Source organism: Clarias gariepinus, chromosome 6, assembly GCF_024256425.1.
Source record: "Clarias gariepinus isolate MV-2021 ecotype Netherlands chromosome 6, CGAR_prim_01v2, whole genome shotgun sequence".
Classification (NCBI taxonomy): domain Eukaryota; kingdom Metazoa; phylum Chordata; class Actinopteri; order Siluriformes; family Clariidae; genus Clarias; species Clarias gariepinus.
Genome location: NC_071105.1, coordinates 5,109,818 through 5,116,451, shown reverse-complemented (window position 1 = coordinate 5,116,451; position 6,634 = coordinate 5,109,818).

The window sequence follows — 6,634 nt, the reverse complement described above, 5'->3', positions numbered from 1 at the left end:
CATAACATTAACATTGCCAAATTCTGCTGAGTAAACTTTAGGCAGATCAATTAAGACTTACATGCAGACAATTAATGATTTAAAACATTTAAAGTGGTTAGAATTTCAGACTCTAATTTACATATACCTTCATACTCTAATTTACTGTACATATACCACAAAACTGTTATTTATTTGCTATGCAATGGGAAATGAAGCACCAGTCCAGACCTTTTAGTCAGGTTAAAAGGTCTGAATAAATTTTGTACTCACCTTCAATTACCTTCAGTTGCACCCGTGTTGAATTGTCCTTCCCATTTTGGTCAACTCCACAGTGGTACGTATCAGTGTCCTGTACAGTGAGCTTTCTGATCATCACCCTGAACTCAGCTGATTTGGTGTCATCAAACATTGAGTATCTTCCTGGGCTTACCCACCTGTCTGTAGCGCTTATCTTCATTTGGTCAGAACACACTGATTCTGAACCCTTACAGAAATATTTTGGGGTTTCTCTGTATTCTGCCTTATACGTGCACTTGATAAGGACTCCTCCTCCTGAATATCCTGTTACTTCCTTGGAATCTCCTCCATCTAACAAAACACCAAACATCCATCTGAGCAAAACCTTCCTTCATGTAACACTGCTGCTGAGAGTGAGGATTATTCTGAAGTGCATTTCTTTACCTGAGATCAGGCAGAGGGTGAAGATGAGGAGGATCTTCATCCTGAGTCGACACTCACACATCTCCACACCAACTCCACTTCAGAAAGATATTAAAGCTCCTGTTCTGTTACACACTCTTACTGTCTCTGTCCTGCTCTGTGAGTGTACTCTGTGTCTTTATATGAGTCTTAAACAGAGTGTGATGCTGCACCCACTTCCTCTTCTAAAGGGTGAAAAAGAGCTATACATTAAGTGTATGTGTGACATATTTATAAAGTCCTAGTGCACTGTAAGTGTTTTCTAATGACTGACACATATAAAACAAGCCTCTGCTCAGTTCTAGTGTGTAAACAATCATATGAATGTGTATGAGTGAATAATATTGATAGTATTCATGTGACTTGTGTTTCCACTCAGTGCTCCAATATTATCTTTACTGAGGAGATAAAGTTATTACTTATTACTCATTGTCAGTGTGTTCTGCTCTGTTGCCGGATGGCCTCTACTTCCCCTTTAGAGCACAAGGTGTGTAACAGTCTCAGGGAGCTCAAGGGTGGACTCCTGCTGGGTGATTCTACAACTGCATTATATGACATTTGTATTCCAGTGGTATTACACTCACAAAGTAATGAGAAAATAAGTTGAAAAAATATTACTCATATTTCATATCAATAATTTAAAAAAAGGAACATATAAAATTAATAGCACATTGAAAAGGATGTTGCTTGTTTCAGCACAATGTAACTACTGTACATTGTGTATTAGTTTTTTATAGTGTGTAAATCCCTTTAACATTTCAATTCACGCATAAAGCATTCTTTTCCATGAGTAAGTTATGTTCTGCAAATCCAAGCTACATTTCAGTTCCACAATAGTTATAATAGTCACAATGATACCAGTATACAGTATTCCACAAGTTATATATATTTACAACAGGAAGTAACATCATCTCAATCTTTTTAGGATTGTAGGAGGATATACAATGTTTTTTTTCTTTTCCTTCCTTTATGAGATCATGATATGGACTGACAAGCTTTACCAAAAACAAATACATGAAAAAATACATTGAAACTAAAAAGCTCCTCATGGTTCTCATACTATTAGCATAAATGCTAAGCAACAGTAACTATTTGGAATTTATATGCTTTTCCTTGATAAAATTTTATACTTTTGACAGGGATCATTGATTGGTGAAATGTTTTCTAAAATTCTTTGTTCTATCCCTGTGCTCATGCCCAGTTCCTCCACAGCTCCCATGACATCCCTGACCTTTATATCACTGCTTCAGCATTGCAGAAACTGACCAGGGATTTTGGGGGGAGTTAAGGTGGTACCAACAGGTGCTCAAAATAAGGTGGTACATGTTGCCACCTACTGGCACAAGTCTGTGACCACGTTGGACCTTTCTAGACTTTTATTTTAACCGTCAATGCATAAGACAGGGTCCTGATCTGATTTCTATTCAAAATTGGTGAAAAGAAAATGACTTTTATTAAACTTACGTATCATTTACAAGCAAGTCAATCTGAGACATAATACATTCAATCCTAGTCGAAAAAATTTCACTGTTTGTCTACAATCAGGGACTTCAACCAAAAGACTCTAACTTTTAAGCAACTTATTTTTAATTGTGAGAAAGATTCAAAATATGTTCCAAGTTAGTGCAAAAGAAATAAATGACACTGTTTGCCTGCAAATTATTTTTTGTAAACCTGAACAACTCATACTTTTAAGTGTTTAGACAAAGTTTTCACTACAAGAGAAAAATTTTAATTTAGTGATTTGGTAAGCGACCATGAGGAGTCCACTGCATGGTGATGAGGAATTTGTAGGATATAACTGGATTTTCCTTGACAAGAGGGACAAGAAGGGGAAAAGAACATGCTAGAGGGCTTCCCATCCTTTAAGCACAAAGAAAACACTGAATCCAGCTGATTCAGGAGGACAGAAAGAGTGAAGCTGATTGATTGGTTTTTGTCACATGACCTGCGGTGTGCTTGCGATATTCTGAAAAGTTGGGATTTTGTTACAGTATATCGCTGTGCTGTAAATGCACATGGAAAACCCACGAGTGTGAGAGCATTTGTTAGGCGTCTCCATTTAAAACAACACAATTGAGAACGGACAAAATGCAACATGTATACGACCCCTTATACAGACAAAATACACAACAACCGAGACTGAGAAATGGCTCCATTCAATTAGCTGCCTAAACACAAATCTTTTACTTGAGTAGAGATACAATAGGAAAAATATTACTTAAGTTAAAGTAGAAGTCCTCAATTTACATTTCGAACAAAAGCACAAAAGTACCGTTTTAAAGTTAATCAATCATACAATGTACTGAGCTTGTATTAGCTTACAGCTTTAAGTCATAAGGTCATGGTAAAAGGTTTCTCTCTCTCTCTCTCCCTCTCTCCTGCTGACTGCAACTGCTACACTTCTGATATTAAACACCTGCTATATGATTAGGCATTTCATAGAGAGTAGGCAAACTATGTAATTCTGCATAATCATCAGTAGCTGATGACACAAATACAGTGAACCTTGCATTGCGAGTTACTTGGTCTGCGGGCATTGTGCAAGACGAGCAAAAGCTTTTAATAAATTGTAAGTGTTAAACGAGCAAGGTCTTCATATACAAGTAGTATGCATGCGCTTTGTCTGCCGAGCATCACATGATCACGACTGAGTCAATGGTTCCTTACTCTCTCATGCTGTGGGATTGTGGGTAATTGTCTCCCATGCTCAGTCTCAGTGCGTGTGCGTCACTCATATAGTCAACATCCGTGCACACGTGTACTGTTTATTATGACATTGTAATCACACGTGTGCAAATTCTTTTGTTATTTTGTGTCCAAGTGTAATGAGTGCTCTTTAGTAACTGTACTGCAACAATGGCCCCTGTGAAGAAAAAAAAGGATAAAAAGTCTATAGCAGTGCAGGAGATGATTCTAATGAACAACAATGCAACGTCACGTTTCCGCGAAATCCCTAAAGGAGGCAAAAAGACGTGTTATTAGAGAGATTCCTTGTTAAAGTCACGCAAAAAGAAGAAGATCCAAGTCAGACTCTGTCATAGAGGAGTGATTCCGTAAGTCTGTGTGTTAATGTGTTTTATTTTCACTTTATATATTGTATTAATTATTTTTATATGAATATTTTTGGGCTGTGGACAGAATCATCTGAGCTTCTAGTGTTTCTTATGGGGGAAATTCGCTTTGATTGATTTAATATACAAGCATGGTTCCATAATGCATTATGTTCGCAATCCAAGGTTTAACTGCATAATATGTAACACAATACTTTTAGAAATGTTGTCAAGTAAAAGTATAGATATTTGTTGTGGGATGTTGTGTATTAAAAGTAAAATATATTTATTGATAAAAATACTCATGCAAAGTATCCAAAGCTTGAATGAGTTTACAGTAGCCTTAACGTCATGGTAAAAAGTCTCTCTTTTACAAGTACAGTATACATACGTGAAATATGTACTTACTGTAAGAGAGAATGGGATGTTTGTTTTGCATAGTTTAAATAAGACATAGTTAATTTTTTTATTTACTTATTTATTGCTTTTTGACAATTCCTGACTTTTTTATCCATAACGTTATGTTTCCAATGTTCAGAGTTTTGAGCCATTATATAAGGTTCTGTAAGTTGATCTAGTATGTGACTGACAGAAAAACTGATTCAATACAATGCAGTGTATTTGTATGTGTGAAACTTTTAAACAAATACTGATTGCTGTTAGCTGAGGAAACCACCAGCTATAGACAGCTGTGCCACATTGCTGTGCTCTTATAAATATTTCTGATATCACACAGGAAGTGTATAAAAGAAAAAGTACACATGTGCACAGTAAGAACTAAGAACAAACTTTGAGCTTAATACAAATCTGTTAATCACATCATTGGTTATAAATAATATCAGCAATTCAATGTGTTAAGAAGCTTCTCTCTGTTTCTCCTGCCATTATTGTTAACGGGCAATAATATCACAGGCTAGTCATGATTAGGATCTGCACTGACTATGTGTTTCACACGAAATGTCTCTGGTGTCAAAATAGTTAATGCAGTGTGTTTCTGTGTCTCTACAAACTCACGAGTAACTGTCAGGTTGATCTGTGTGAAATAAACCTTATGATCTTATAATCAGATTCCCAGGCTGCTTCAGCTCCACACCAGTATTCACCAGAGTCTCGCTCAGTTACATTTCTAATACTCACACTCAAGATTTGTTTTGCTTTGACATCATCCACAGAGAATCTATCATTATTTAAATTCTTTAACAGATGCTTTATAATAAAGAGATATAACTTGCTGCCTCATCATGCAGAGAAATTTAAGGTCATTCTGAGGGATTCTGGATATTTAGAGCTGATGTTCAAATCTCCTCCCACATGGACAGTATCACTGATGATCTTCTCATAGGACAGATCTGAAAATCACAACCAAGCACTGATTACCAACACATAGACCGTTCTACATACAGTATGTGCATATAAATATAATCAAAACATGTTTCTTCTGTTTAAACACACAATTAAAGCTTCTCAGCTGCTATAACAATCCGTTTCACTTTAGTGTAGTTTAGTGTAACATTTTCTACATACACAAAAGACTCATTACTCTCAAATATTGTTCACAAATCTGTCTAAATCTGTGTTGGTGAGCACTTTTCTTTTGCCAAGATAATCCATCCCACCTCACAGGTGTGGCATATTAAGGTGCTGATTAGACAGCATGAATATTGCACAGGTGTGCCTTAGACTGTCCACAATAAAAGGCCACTCTGAAATGTGCAGTCTGATCAAACAGCACAATGCCACAGATGTCGCAACCTCTGAGGGAGCGTGCAGTTTGCATTCTGACTGCAGGAATGTCTACCAGAGCTATTGCTCATGAAATTAATGTTTTCTCTACCATAAGCCATCTTCAAAGGCATTTCAGAGAATTTGGCAGTACATCCAACCGGCCTCACAACCGCAGACCACGTATACCCACACCAGCCCAGGACCTCCACATCCAGCATGTTCACCTCCATGATCGTCTGAGACCAGCCACCCGGACAGCTGCAGCAACAATCGGTTTGCATGATCGAAGAATTCCTGCACAAACTGTCAGAAACCGTTTCAGGGTAGCTCATCTGCATGGTCGTCGTCCTCATCGGGGTCTGGACCTGAATGCAGTTTGTCGTCGTAACCGACTTGAGTGGGCAAATGCTCATATTCGATGGTGTCTCACACGTTGAAGAGGTGTTCTGTTCACGGATGAGTCCCTGTTTTCACTGTTCAGGGCAGATGGCAGACAATGTGTGTGGCATCGTGTGGGTGAGCGGTTTGCTGATGTCAGTGTTGTGGATCGAGTGGCCCATGGTGGTGGTGGGGTTATGGTATGGGCAGGGATATGTTATGGACGAAGAACACAGGTGCATTTTATTGATGGCATTGTGAATGCACAGACATATTGTGACGAGATCCTGAGGCCCATTGTTGTGCCATTCATCCACGACCATCACCTCATGTTGCATCATGATACAGCACAGCCCCATATTGCAAGGATCTGTACACAATTCCTGGAAGCTGAAAACATCCTGGTACTTGCATGGCCAGCATACTCACCGGACATGTCACCCATTGAGCATGTTTGGGATGTTCTGGATCGGCGTATACGACAGCGTGTTCCACTTCCTGCCAATATTCAGCAACTGTGCACAGCTATTGAAGAGGAGTGGACCAACATTCCACTGCCCACAATCAACAACCTGATCAACTCTATGCGACGGAGATGTGTTGCACTGCGTGAGGCAAATGGTGGCGACATCTGTGGCATTGTGCTGTGTGATCACACTGCACATTTCAGAGTGGCCTTTTATTGTGGCCAGTCTAAGGCACACCTGTGCAATATTCAGGCTGTCTAATCAGCACCTTAATATGCCACACCTGGGAGGTGGGATGGACTATCTCGGCAAATGAGAAGTGCTCACCAA